Genomic DNA, 15,552 nt, shown 5'->3' on the forward strand with positions numbered 1-15,552 from the left:
ATGCTGGGCCCTGACTCCAGACCTTGCTGGGCCTTGACTCCAGACCACACTGGGCCTTGACTCCAGTCCAGTCAGCAGTGAGCCTTGACTCCAGAACACATTGGGCCTTGACTCCAGACCGTGCTGGGCCTCGACTCCAGTCCGCACTGGGCCTTGATGCCAGAAGAAACTGGGCCTTGACTCCAGACTGCGCTGGGCCTTGAATCCAGACCACGCTGGCCTTGACTCCTGGCCTCACTGGGCATTGACTCCAGACCGCACTGGGCCTTGAATCCAGACCACGCTGGGCCTTGACTCCAGTCTGCACTGGGCCTTGACTCCAGACCACGCTGGGCCTTGACTCCAGTCAGCATTGGGCCTTGACTCCAGACCACGCTGGGCCTTGACTCTAAACCACACTGGGTCTTGACTCCAGTCTGCAATGGGCCTTGACTCCAGAACACATTGGGCCTTGACTCCAGTCCGCACTGGATGTTGACTCCAGTCCGCACTGGGCCTTGACTCCAGTCCACACTGGGCATTGACTCCAGACCACACTGGGCCTTGACTCCAGACCATCCTGGGCCTTGACACTAGACCACGCTGTGCCTTGACTCCAGACCGTGCTGGGCCTTGACTCCAGTCCGCACTGGGACTTGACCCCAGACCACACTGGGCCTTGACTCCAGACCGCACTGGGCCTTGAATCCAGACCAAGCTGGGCCTTGACTCCAGTCTGCACTGGGCATTGACTCCGACCATGCTGGGCCCTGTCTCCAGACCACACTGGGCCTTGACTCCAGACCACGCTGGGCCTTGACTCCAGACCACATTGGGCCTTGACTCCAGGCCACACTGGGCCTTGACACCAGACCACGCTGGGCCTTGACACAAGGCTACACTGGGCCTTGACACCAGACCACGCTGGGCCTTGATTCTAAACTGCGCTGGGCCTTGACACAAGGCTACACTGGGCCTTGACACCAGACCACGCTGGGCCTTGACTCCAGGCCACACTGGGCCTTGACACCAGACCACACTGCGCCTTGACTCCAGACCACACTGGGCCCTAACACCACAGCACGCTGGGCCTTGATTCCAGACTGCGCTGGGCCTTGACAGAAGGCCACACTGGGCCTTGACACCAGACCACACTGGGCCTTGACTCCAGACCACACTGCGCCTTGACTGCAGACCACGCTGGGCCTTGACTCTAGACCACGCTGGGCCTTGACTCCAGTCTGCAGTGGGCCTTGACTCCAGACCACATTGGGCCTTGACTACAGACCATGCTGGGCATTGACTCCAGTCCGCACTGAGCCTTGACTCCAGACCACACTGGGCCTTGACTCTAGACCGCGCTGGGCCTTGACCCCTGACCACGCTGGGCCTTCACACAAGTCTGCGCTGCGCCTTGACTCCAGAGCGCGCTGGGCTGTGACTCCAGACCACGCTGGTCCTTGAAACCAGACCTTGCTGGGCCTTGACCCCAGACCACATTGGGCCTTGACTCCAGGCCACACTGGGCCTTGACTCCAGACTGCGCTGTGCCTTGATTCCACACTGCGCTGGGCCTTGACACAAGGCCACACTCGGCCTTGACACCAGACCACGCTGGGCCTTGACCCCAGACCACACTGGGCCTTGACGCCAGACCACGCTGGGCCTTGACACCAGACCGCGCTGAGCCTTGACTCCAGACCACACTGGGCCCTGACACCAGACCACACTGGGCCTTGACTCCAGACCTTGCTGGGCCTTGACCCCAGACCGTGCTGGGCCTTGACACCAGTCCGCACTGGGCCTTGACTCCAGACCACACTGGGCCTTGACTCCAGACTGCGCTGGGCCTTGACCCCAGACCACACTGGGCCTTGACCCCAGACCACACTGGGCCTTGACGCCAGACCACGCTGGGCCTTGACCCCAGACCACACTGGGCCTTGACGCCAGACCACGCTGGGCCTTGACACCAGACCGCGCTGAGCCTTGACTCCAGACCACACTGGGCCCTGACACCAGACCACACTGGGCCTTGACTCCAGACCTTGCTGGGCCTTGACCCCAGACCGTGCTGGGCCTTGACGCCAGTCCGCACTGGGCCTTGACTCCAGACCACACTGGGCCTTGACTCCAGACTGCGCTGGGCCTTGACTCCAGACCACGCTGGGCCTTGACTCCAGGCCATGCTGGGCCCTGACTCCAGACCTTGCTGGGCCTTGACTCCAGACCACACTGGGCCTTGACTCCAGTCCAGTCAGCAGTGAGCCTTGACTCCAGAACACATTGGGCCTTGACTCCAGACCGTGCTGGGCCTCGACTCCAGTCCGCACTGGGCCTTGATGCCAGAAGAAACTGGGCCTTGACTCCAGACTGCGCTGGGCCTTGAATCCAGACCACGCTGGCCTTGACTCCTGGCCTCACTGGGCATTGACTCCAGACCGCACTGGGCCTTGAATCCAGACCACGCTGGGCCTTGACTCCAGTCTGCACTGGGCCTTGACTCCAGACCACGCTGGGCCTTGACTCCAGTCAGCATTGGGCCTTGACTCCAGACCACGCTGGGCCTTGACTCTAAACCACACTGGGTCTTGACTCCAGTCTGCAATGGGCCTTGACTCCAGAACACATTGGGCCTTGACTCCAGTCCGCACTGGATGTTGACTCCAGTCCGCACTGGGCCTTGACTCCAGTCCACACTGGGCCTTGACTCCAGACCACACTGGGCCTTGACTCCAGACCATCCTGGGCCTTGATTCCAGACTGTGCTGGGCCATGACAGAAGGCCATGCCAGGCCTTGACACAAGGCCACACTGGGCCTTGACACCAGACCATGCTGGGTCTTGACCCCAGACCACACTGGGCCTTGATGCCAGACCACGCTGGGCCTTGATGCCAGACCGCGCTGAGCCTTGACTCCAGACCACACTGGGCCCTGACACCAGACCACACTGGGCCTTGACTCCAGACGGTGCTGGGCCTTGACCCCAGACCGTGCTGGGCCTTGACTCCAGTCCGCACTGGGCCTTGACTCCAGACCACACTGGGCCTTGACTCCAGACTGCGCTGGGCCTTGACTCCACACCACGCTGGGCCTTGACTCCAGGCCACGCTGGGCCCTGACTCCAGACCTTGCTGGGCCTTGACTCCAGACCACGCTGGTCTTTGACTCGAGGCCACACTGGGCCTTGACTCCAGTCCAGTCAGCAGTGGGCCTTGACTCCAGACCACATTGGGCATTGACTCCAGACCACGCTGGTCCTTGACTCGAGGCCACACTGGGCCTTGACTCCAGTCCAGTCAGCAGTGGGCCTTGACTCCAGACCACATTGGGCCTTGACTCCAGACCGTGCTGGGCCTTGACTCCAGTCCGCACTGGGTCTTGACCCCAGACCACACTGGGCCTTGACTCCAGACCGCACTGGGCTTTGACTCCAGACCACGCTGGGCCTTGATTCCAGTCTGCACTGGGCATTGACTCCAGACCACACTGGGCCATGACTCCAGACTGCGCTGGGCCTTGACCCCAGACCACGCTGGCCTTGACTCCAGTCTGCGCTGGGCCTTGACTCCAGACCACGCTGGGCTCCAGACCACACTGGGCCTTGACTCCAGACTGCGCTGGGCCTTGACCCGAGACCACGCTGGCCTTGACTCCAGTCTGCGCTGGGCCTTGACTCCAGACCACGCTGGGCTTTGACTCCAGGCCACACTGGGCCTTGACACGAGACCACGCTGGGCCTTGACTCCAGGCCACACTGAGCCTTGACTCCAGACCACACTGGGCCTTGACTCCAGTCCGCACTGGGCCTTGACACCAGACCACGCTGGGCCTTGACACAAGGCTACGCGAGGCCTTGACAGAAGGCCACACTGGGCCTTGACACCAGACCACGCTGGGTCTTGACACCAGACCGCGTTGGGCCTTGACTCCAGACCACACTGGGCCCTAACACCAGTCCGCACTGGGCCTTGACTCCAGACCTTGCTGGGCCTTGACTCCAGACCTTGCTGGGCCTTGACTCCAGACCACGCTGGTCCTTGATTCCAGTCCGCACTGGGCCTTGACACAAGACCACGCTGGGCCTTGACTCCAGTCTTCAGTGGGCCTTGACTCCAGACCACATTGGGCCTTGACTCCAGACCGTGCTGGGCCTTGACTCCAGACCGTGCTGGGCCTTGACTCCAGTCCGCACTGGGTCTTGACCCCAGGCCACACTGGGCCTTGACTCCAGACTGCACTGGGCCTTGACTCCAGACCACGCTGGGCCTTGACTCCAGTCTGCACTGGGTATTGACTCCAGACCACACTGGGCCTTGTCTCCAGACCACACTGGGCCTTGACACTAGACCACGCTGGGCCTTGACTCCAGACCGCGCTGGGCCTTGACTCCAGACCACGCTGGGCCTTGACTCCAGACCACACTGGGCCTTGACTCCAGGCCACACTGGGCCTTGACACCTGACCACGCTGGGCCTTGATTCTAAACTGCGCTGGGCCTTGACACAAGGCTACACTGGGCCTTGACACCAGACCACGCTGGGCCTTGACTCCAGACCACACTGGGCCTTGACACCAGACTACACTGGGCCCTGACACCAGAGCACGCTGGGCCTTGATTCCAAACTGCGCTGGGCCTTGACAGAAGGCCACACTGGGCCTTGACACCAGACCACATTGGGCCTTGACTCCAGACCACACTGGGCCTTGACTCCAGATCACACTGGGCCTTGACTCTAGGCCACCCTGGGCCTTGACTCCAGTCTGCAGTGGGCCTTGGCTCCAGACCACATTGGGCCTTGACTACAGACCATGCTGGGCATTGACTCCAGTCCGCAGTGGGCCTTGACTCCAGACCACATTGGGCCTTGACTCCAGACCACATTGGGCCTTGACTCCAGACCGTGCTGGGCCTTGACTCCAGACCGTGCTGGGCCTTGACTCCAGACCCCACTGGGCCTTGACTCCAGACCGCACTGGGCCTTGACTCCAGACCACGCTGGGCCTTGACTCCAGTTTGCACTGGGCATTGACTCCAGACCACGCTGGGCCTTGACTCCAGACCACACTGGGCCTTGACACTAGACCACGCTGGGCCTTGACTCCAGACCACACTGGGCCTGGACTCCAGGCCACACTGGGCCTTGACACCAGACCACGCTGGGCCTTGATTCTAAACTGCGCTGGGCCTTGACACAAGGCTACACTGGGCCTTGACACCAGACCACGCTGGGCCTTGACTCCAGGCCACACTTGGCCTTGACCCTAGACCGCACTGGGCCTTGACTCCAGACCACGCTGTGCCTTGACTCCAGTCCGCACTGGGCCTTGACACCAGACCACATTGGGACTTGACTCCAGACCACACTGGGCATTGACTCCAGACCACGGTGGGCCTTGACTCCAGATCACGCTGGGCCTTGAATTCAGACCGCGCTAGGCCTTGACTCCAGACAACGCTGGGCCTTGACCCTAGACCGCACTGGGCCTTGACTCCAGACCACGCTGTGCCTTGACTCCAGTCCACACTGGGCCTTGACTCCAGACCACGCTGGGCCTTGACTCCAGACAACGCTGGGCCTTGACCCTAGACCGCACTGGGCCTTGACACCAGTCCTCACTGGGCCTTGACTCCAGACCACGCAGGGCCTTGACTCCAGTCCGCACTGGGCCTTGAATCCAGACCACACTGGGCCTTCACTCCAGACTGCACTGGGCCTTGACCCCAGACCACACTGGGCCCTGAATTCAGTCCGCACTGGGCCTTGACACCAGACCACGCTGTGCCTTGAGTCCAGACCTTGCTGGGTCTTGACTCCAGACCACACTGGGCCTTGACTCCAGTCCAGTCAGTAGTGGCCTTGACTCCAGACCACATTGGGCCTTGACTCCAGACCGTGCTGGGCCTTGCCTCCAGACCACGCCTAGCCTTGACTCCAGTCCGCACTAGACCTTGACTCTAGTCCGCGCTGGGCCTTGACTCCAGTCCGCACTGGGCTTTGACACCAGACCACGCTGGGCCTTGACTCTAGACCAAATTGGGTCTTGACTCCAGACCACACTGGGCCTTGACTCTAGACCGCGCTGGGCCTTGACCCCTGACCACGCTGGGCCTTTACACCAGTCTGCGCTGGGCCTTGACTCCAGAGCACGCTGGGCCGTGAATCCAGACCACGCTGGTCCTTGAAACCAGATCTTGCTGGGCCTTGACCCCAGACCGTGCTGGGCCTTGACTCCAGTCCGCACTGGGCCTTGACTCCAGACCACATTGGGCCTTGACTCCAGACTGTGCCGGGCCTTGACTCCAGACCACGCTGGGCCTTGACTCCAGGCCACATTGGGCCTTGACTCCAGACTGTGCCGGGCCTTGACTCCAGACCACGCTGGGCCTTGACTCCAGGCCACGCTGGGCCCTGACTCCAGACCTTGCTGGGCCTTGACTCCAGGCCACACTGGGCCTTGACTCCAGGCCACACTTGGCCTTGACTCCAGACCGCACTGGCCCTTGACACCAGACCACGCTGGGCCTTGACTCTAGACCACACTGGGCCTTGACTCCAGACCACACGGGGCCCTGACACCAGACCACGCTGGGCCTTGATTCCAGACTGCGCTGGGACTTGACACAAGGCCACGCTAGGCCTTGACACCAGACCACTCTGGGCCTTGACACCAGACCGCGTTGGGCCTTGACTCCAGACCACGCTGGGCCTTGACTCCAGTCTGCACTGGGCATTGACTCCAGACCACGCTGGGCCTTGACTCCAGACCACACTGGGCCTTGACACTAGACCACGCTGGGCCTTGACTCCAGACCACGCTGGGCCTTGACTTCAGACCACGCTGGGCCTTGATTCTAAACTGCGCTGGGCCTTGACACAAGGCTCCACTGGGCCTTGACTCCAGGCCACACCTGGCCTTGACTCCAGTCCGCATTGGCCCTTGACACCAGACCAGGCTGGGCCTTGACTCTAGACCACACTGGGCCTTGACTCCAGACCACACTGGGCCCTGACACCAGACCACGCTGGGCCTTGATTCCAGACTACGCTGGGACATGACACAAGGCCACGCTAGGCCTTGACACCAGACCACTCTGGGCCTTGACACCAGACCGCGTTGGGCCTTGACTCCAGACCACACTGGGCCCTAACACCAGTCCGCACTGGGCCTTGACTCCAGACCACGCTGGGCCTTGACTCCAGACCTTGCTGGGCCTTGACTCCAGACCACGCTGGTCCTTGACTCCAGTCTGCACTGGGCCTTGACTCCAGTCCACACTGGGCCTTGACTCCAGACCACGCTGTGCCTTGACTCCAGTCCGCACTGGGCCTTGACACCAGACCACATTGGGACTTGACTCCAGACCACACTGGGCCTTGACTCCAGACCACGGTGGGCCTTGACTCCAGACCACGCTGGGCCTTGAATGCAGACCGCGCTAGGCCTTGACTCCAGACAACGCTGGACCTTGACCCTAGACCGCACTGGGCCTTGACTCCAGACCACGCTGTGCCTTGACTCCAGTCTGCACTGGGCCTTGACTCCAGACCACGCTGGGCCTTGACTCCAGACAACGCTGGGCCTTGACCCTAGACCGCACTGGGCCTTGACACCAGTCATCACTGGGCCTTGACTCCAGACCACACTGGGCCTTGACTCCAGTCCAGTCAGCAGTGGGCCTTGACTCCAGACCACATTGGGCCTTGACTCCAGGCCACACTTGGCCTTGACACGAGACCACGCTGGGCCTTGACTCCAGACCACGCTGGGCATTGACTCCAGATCACTCTGGGCCTTGACTCCAGGCCACACTGGGCCTTGACTCCAGGCCACACTTGGCCTTGACTCCAGTCCAGCCAGTAGTGGCCTTGACTCCAGACCACATTGGGCCTTGACTCCAGACCGTGCTGGGCCTTGCCTCCAGACCACGCCTAGCCTTAACTCCAGTCCGCACTAGACCTTGACTCCAGTCCGCGCTGGGCCTTGACTCCAGTCCGCACTGGGCTTTGACACCAGACCACGCTGGGCCTTGACTCTAGACCACGCTGGGCCTTGACTCCGGTCTGCAGTGAGCCTTGACTCCAGACCAAATTGGGTCTTGACTCCAGACCACACTGGGCCTTGACTCTAGACCGCGCTGGGCTTTGACCCCTGACCACGCTGGGCCTTTACACCAATCTGCGCTGGGCCTTGACTCCAGAGCACGCTGGGCCGTGACTCCAGACCACGCTGGTCCTTGACTCGAGGCCACACTGGGCCTTGACTCCAGTCCAGTCAGCAGTGGGCCTTGACTCCAGACCACATTGGGCCTTGACTCCAGACCGTGCTGGGCCTTGACTCCAGTCCGCACTGGGTCTTGACCCCAGACCACACTGGGCCTTGACTCCAGACCGCACTGGGCTTTGACTCCAGACCACGCTGGGCCTTGACTCCAGTCTGCACTGGGCATTGACTCCAGACCACACTGGGCCATGACTCCAGACTGCGCTGGGCCTTGACCCCAGACCACGCTGGCCTTGACTCCAGTCTGCGCTGGGCCTTGACTCCAGACCACGCTGAGCTCCAGACCACACTGGGCCTTGACTCCAGACTGCGCTGGGCCTTGACCCCAGACCACGCTGGCCTTGACTCCAGTCAGCGCTGGGCCTTGACTCCAGACTACGCTTGGCTTTGACTCCAGGCCACACTGGGCCTTGACTCCAGACCTTGCTGGGCCTTGACTCTAGACCACACTGGGCCTTGACTCCAGACCACACTGGGCCCTGACACCAGACCACGCTGGGCCTTGATTCCAGACTACGCTGGGACATGACACAAGGCCACGCTAGGCCTTGACACCAGACCACACTGGGCCTTGACACGAGACCACGCTGGGCCTTGACTCCAGATCACGCTGGGCATTGACTCCAGATCACGCTGTGCCTTGACTCCAGACCACACTGGGCCTTGACTCCAGTCCGCACTGGCCCTTGACACCAAACCACGCTGGGCCTTGACTCTAGACCACACTGGGCCTTGACTCCAGTCCGCACTGGGCCCTGACACCACACCACGCTGGGCCTTGATTCCAGACTGCGCTGGGACTTGACACAAGGCTACGCTAGGCCTTGACAGAAGGCCACACTGGGCCTTGACACCAGACCACGCTGGGTCTTGACACCAGACCGCGTTGGGCCTTGACTCCAGACCACACTGGGCCCTAACACCAGTCCGCATTGGGCCTTGACTCCAGACCTTGCTGGGCCTTGACTCCAGACCTTGCTGGGCCTTGACTCCAGACCACGCTGGTCCTTGATTCCAGTCCGCACTGGGCCTTGACACAAGACCACGCTGGGCCTTGACTCTAGACCACGCTGGGCCTTGACTCCAGTCTTCAGTGGGCCTTGACTCCAGACCACATTGGGCCTTGACTCCAGACCGTGCTGGGCCTTGACTCCAGACCGTGCTGGGCCTTGACTCCAGTCCGCACTGGGTCTTGACCCCAGGCCACACTGGGCCTTGACTCCAGACTGCACTGGGCCTTGACTCCAGACCACGCTGGGCCTTGACTCCAGTCTGCACTGGGCATTGACTCCAGACCACACTGGGCCTTGTCTCCAGACCACACTGGGCCTTGACACTAGACCACGCTGGGCCTTGACTCCAGACCGCGCTGGGCCTTGACTCCAGACCACGCTGGGCCTTGACTCCAGACAACACTGGGCCTTGACTCCAGGCCACACTGGGCCTTGACACCTGACCACGCTGGGCCTTGATTCTAAACTGCGCTGGGCCTTGACACAAGGCTACACTGGGCTTTGACACCAGACCACGCTGGGCCTTGACTCCAGACCACACTGGGCCTTGACACCAGACTACACTGGGCCTTGACTCCAGACCACACTGGGCCTTGACTCCAGACTACACTGGGCCCTGACACCAGAGCACGCTGGGCCTTGATTCCAGACTGCGCTGGGCCTTGACAGAAGGCGACACTGGGCCTTGACACCAGACCACATTGGGCCTTGACTCCAGACCACACTGGGCCTTGACTCCAGATCACACTGGGCCTTGACTCTGGACCACTCTGGGCCTTGACTCCAGTCTGCAGTGGGCCTTGACTCCAGACCACATTGGGCCTTGACTACAGACCATGCTGGGCATTGACTCCAGTCCGCAGTGGGCCTTGACTCCAGACCACATTGGGCCTTGACTCCAGACCACATTGGGCCTTGACTCCAGACGTGGTGGGCCTTGACTCCAGACAGTGCTGGGCCTTGACTCCAGCCCGCACTGGGTCTTGACCCCAGACCCCACTGGGCCTTGACTCGAGACCGCACTGGGCCTTGACTCCAGACCACGCTGGGCCTTGACTCCAGTTTGCACTGGGCATTGACTCCAGACCACGCTGGGCCTTGACTCCAGACCACACTGGGCCTTGACACTAGACCACGCTGGGCCTTGACTCCAGACCACGCTGTGCCTTGACTCCAGACTATGCTGGGCCTTGACTCCAGACCACATTGGGCCTGGACTCCAGGCCACACTGGGCCTTGACACCAGACCACGCTGGGCCTTGATTCTAAACTGCGCTGGGCCTTGACACAAGGCTACACTGGGCCTTGACACCAGACCACGCTGGGCCTTGACTCCAGGCCACACTGGGCCTTGACCCTAGACCGCACTGGGCCTTGACTCCAGAGCACGCTGTGCCTTGACTCCAGTCCGCACTGGGCCTTGACACCAGACCACATTGGGACTTGACTCCAGACCACACTGGGCCTTGACTCCAGACCACGGTGGGCCTTGACTCCAGATCACGCTGGGCCTTGAATGCAGACCGCGCTAGGCCTTGACTCCAGACAACGCTGGGCCTTGACCCTAGACCGCACTGGGCCTTGACTCCAGACCACGCTGTGCCTTGACTCCAGTCCACACTGGGCCTTGACTCCAGACCACGCTGGGCCTTGACTCCAGACAACGCTGGGCCTTGACCCTAGACCGCACTGGGCCTTGACACCAGTCCTCACTGGGCCTTGACTCCAGACCACGCAGGGCCTTGACTCTAGTCCGCACTGGGCCTTGAATCCAGACCACACTGGGCCTTCACTCCAGACTGCACTGGGCCTTGACCCCAGACCACACTGGGCCCTGAATTCAGTCCGCACTGGGCCTTGACACCAGACCACGCTGTGCCTTGAGTCCAGACCTTGCTGGGTCTTGACTCCAGACCACACTGGGCCTTGACTCCAGTCCAGTCAGTAGTGGCCTTGACTCCAGACCACATTGGGCCTTGACTCCAGACCGTGCTGGGCCTTGCCTCCAGACCACGCCTAGCCTTGACTCCAGTCCGCACTAGACCTTGACTCTAGTCCGCGCTGGGCCTTGACTCCAGTCCGCACTGGGCTTTGACACCAGACCACGCTGGGCCTTGACTCTAGACCAAATTGGGTCTTGACTCCAGACCACACTGGGCCTTGACTCTAGACCGCGCTGGGCCTTGACCCCTGACCACGCTGGGCCTTTACACCAGTCTGCGCTGGGCCTTGACTCCAGAGCACGCTGGGCCGTGAATCCAGACCACGCTGGTCCTTGAAACCAGACCTTGCTGGGCCTTGACCCCAGACCGTGCTGGGCCTTGACTCCAGTCCGCACTGGGCCTTGACTCCAGGCCACACTGGGCCTTGACACCAGACAACGCTGGGCCTTGACACCAGACCACGCTGGGCCTTGACTCCAGACCGTGCTGGGCCTTGACTCCAGTACTTGCTGGGCCTTGCCTCCAGACCACGACTAGCCTTGACTCCAGTCCGCACTAGGCCTTGACTCCAGTCCGCGCTGGGCCTTGACTCCAGTCCGCACTGGGCTTTGACACCAGACCACGCTGGGCCTTGACTCTAGACCACGCTGGGCCTTGACTCCAGTCTGCAGTGGGCCTTGACTCCAGACAACATTGGGCCTTGACTACAGACCACACTGGGCCTTGACTCTAGACCGCGCTGGGCCTTGACCCCTGACCACGCTGGGCTTTCACACCAGTCTGCACTGGGCCTTGACTCCAGAGCACGCTGGGCCGTGACTCCAGACCACGCTGGTCCTTGAAACCAGACCTTGCTGGGCCTTGACCCCAGACCGTGCTGGACCTTGAATCCAGTCTGCACTGGGCCTTGACGCCAGACCACACTGGGCCTTGACTCCAGACTGCGCTGGGCCTTGACTCCAGACCACTCTGGGCCTTGACTCCAGGCCACGCTGGGCCCTGACTCCAGACCTTGCTGGGCCTTGACTCCAGACCACACTGGGCCTTGACTCCAGTCCAGTCAGCAGTGGGCCTTGACTCCAGACCACATTGGGCCTTGATTCCAGACCGTGCTGGACCTTGACCCCAGACCGTGCTGGGCCTTGACTCCAGACGACACTGGGCCTTGACTCCAGACGACACTGGGCCTTGAGTCCAGACTGTGTTGGGCCTTGACCCCAGACCACGCTGGCCTTGACTCCAGTCTGCGCTGGGCCATGACTCCAGACCACGCTGGGCTTTGACTCCAGGCCACACTGGGCCTTGACACGAGACCACGCTGGGCCTTGACTCCAGACCACGCTGGGCATTGACTCCAGATCACGCTGGGCCTTGACTCTAGGCCACACTGGGCCTTGACTCCAGACCACACTGGGCCTTGACTCCAGTCCGCACTGGGCCTTGACACCAGACCACGCTGGGCCTTGACTCCAGACCACATGGGGCCCTGACACCAGACCATGCTGGGCCTTGATTCCAGACTGCGCTGGGACTTGACACAAGGCCACGCTAGGCCTTGACACGAGACCACGCTGGGCCTTGACACCGGACCGCGTTGGGCCTTGACTCCAGACCTTGCTGGGCCTTGACTCCAGACCACGCTGGTCCTTGACTCCAGTCTGCACTGGGCCTTGACTCCAGTCCGCACTGTGCCTTGACACCAGACCACGCTGGACCTTGACTCTAGACCACGCTGGGCCTTGACTCCAGTCTGCAGTGGGCCTTGACTCCAGACCACATTGGGTCTTGACTCCAGACCGTGCTGGGCCTTGACTCCAGACCGTGCTGGGCCTTGACTCCAGTCCGCACTGAGTCTTGACCCCAGACCACACTGGGCCTTGACTCCAGATCACGCTGGGCCTTGACTCCAGTCTACACTGGGCATTGACTCCAGACCACGCAGGGCCTTGACTCCAGGCCACACTGGGCCTTGAGTCCAGACCACGCTGGGCCTTGCCTCCAGACCACGCTGGACCTTGACTCTAGACCACGCTGGGCCTTGACTCCAGACCACGCTGGGCCATGACTCCAGACCACGCTGGGCCTTGACTCCAGACCACATTGGGCCTTGACTCCAGTCCACACTGGGCCTTGACACCAGACCACGCTGGGCCTTGTTCTAAACTGCGCTGGGCTTTGACACAAGGCTACACTGGGCCTTGACTCCAGACCACGCTGGGCCTTGACTCCAGGCCACACTGGGCCTTGACACCAGACCACGCTGAGCCTTGATTCTAAACTGCGCTGGGCCTTGACACAAGGCTACACTGGGCCTTGACACCAGACCACGCTGGGCCTTGACACCAGACCACACTCGGCCTTGACTCCAGACCACACTGCGCCTTGACTCCAGACCACACTGGGCCCTGACACCAGAGCACGCTGGGCCTTGATTCCAGACTGCGCTGGGCATTGACAGAAGGCCACACTGGGCCTTGACACCAGACCACATTGGGCCTTGACTCCAGACCACACTGGGCCTTGACTCCAGACCACGCTGGGCCTTGACCCTAGACCGCACTGGGCCTTGACACCAGTCCTCACTGGGCCTTGACTCTAGACCACGCAGGGCCTTGACTCCAGTCCGCACTGGGCCTTGACTCCAGACCACACTGGGCCTTGACTCCAGACTGCACTGCGCCTTGACTCCAGACCACACTGGGCCTTGACTCCAGTCCGCACAGTGCCTCGACTCCAGACCTTGCAGGGCCTTGAGTCCAGACTTTGCTGCGCCTTGACACCAGACCACGCTGGGCCTTGATTCTAGACTGCGCTGGGCCTTGACACAAGGCTACACTGGGCCATGACTCTAAACCACACTGGGCCTTGACTCCAGTCTGCAGTGGGCCTTGACTCCAGAACACATTGGGCCTTGACTCCTGACCACGCTGGGCCTTGATTCCAGACTGCGCTGGGCCTTGACACCAGGCCACACTGGGTCTTGACACCAGACCACGCTGGGCCTTGACACCAGACCACATTGGGCCTTGACTCCAGGCAACACTGGGCCTTGAATCCAGACCACGCTGGGCTTTGACTCAAGACCACGCTGGGCCTTGACTCAAGTCCGCACGGGGCCTTGACTCCAGACCACGCTGGGCCTTGACTCCAGATCACACTGGGCCTTGACTCCAGTCCGCACTGGGCTTTGACTCCAGACCACAATGGGCCTTGACTCCAGACCACGCTGGCCCTTGACTCCAGACCACGCTGGGCCTTGAATCAAGACCACGCTGGGCCTTGACTCCAGTCCGCACGGGGCCTTGACTCCAGACCACGCTGGGCCTTGACTCCAGATCACACTGGGCCTTGACTCCAGTCCGCACTGGGCTTTGACTCCAGACCACAATGGGCCTTGACTCCAGTCCTCACTGGGCCTTGACTCTGGACCACGCTGGGTCTTGACTCCAGGCCACACTGTGCCTTGACTCCAGATCACGCTGGGCCTTGACGCCAGATCACACTGGGCTTTGACTCCAGACCACAATGGGCCTTGACTCCAGTCCGCACTGGGCCTTGACACCAGACCATGCTGGGCCTTGACTCTAAACCACACTGGCCCTTGACTCCAGTCTGCAGTGGGTCTTGACTCCAGACCACATTGGGCCTTGACTCCAGACCGTGCTGGGCCTTGACTCCAGTCCGCACTGGATCTTGACTCCAGTCCGCACTGGGCCTTGACTCCAGTCTGTGCTGGGCCTTGACTCCAGACCACGCTGGGCCTTGACTCAAGGCCACACTGGGCCTTGATACCAGACCACGCTGGGCCTTGACTCCAGACCACACTGGGCCTTGACTCCATACCATGCTGGGCCTTGACTCCAGACCACACTGGGTCTTGACTCCAGACCACACTGGGCCCTGACACCAGAGCACGCTGGGCCTTGATTCCAGACTGCGCTGGGCATTGACAGAAGGCCACACTGGGCCTTGACACCAGACCACATTGGGCCTTGACTCCAGACCACACTGGGCCTTGACTCCAGACCACGCTGGGCCTTGACCCTAGACCGCACTGGGCCTTGACACCAGTCCTCACTGGGCCTTGACTCTAGACCACGCAGGGCCTTGACTCCAGTCTGCGCTGGGCCTTGACTCCAGACCACACTGGGCCTTGACTCCAGACTCCACTGCGCCTTGACTCCAGACCACACTGGGCCTTGACTCCAGTCCGCACAGTGCCTCGACTCCAGACCTTGCAGGGCCTTGAGTCCAGACTTTGCTGGGTCTTGACTCCAGACCACATTGGGCCTAGACTCCAGGCCACACTGCGCCTTGACACCAGACCAC

Source organism: Chiloscyllium plagiosum, unplaced genomic scaffold (genome assembly GCF_037043375.1).
Source record: "Chiloscyllium plagiosum isolate Xiang-an unplaced genomic scaffold, Cpla_swu_hap1 HiC_scaffold_32, whole genome shotgun sequence".
Lineage (NCBI taxonomy): Eukaryota > Metazoa > Chordata > Chondrichthyes > Orectolobiformes > Hemiscylliidae > Chiloscyllium > Chiloscyllium plagiosum.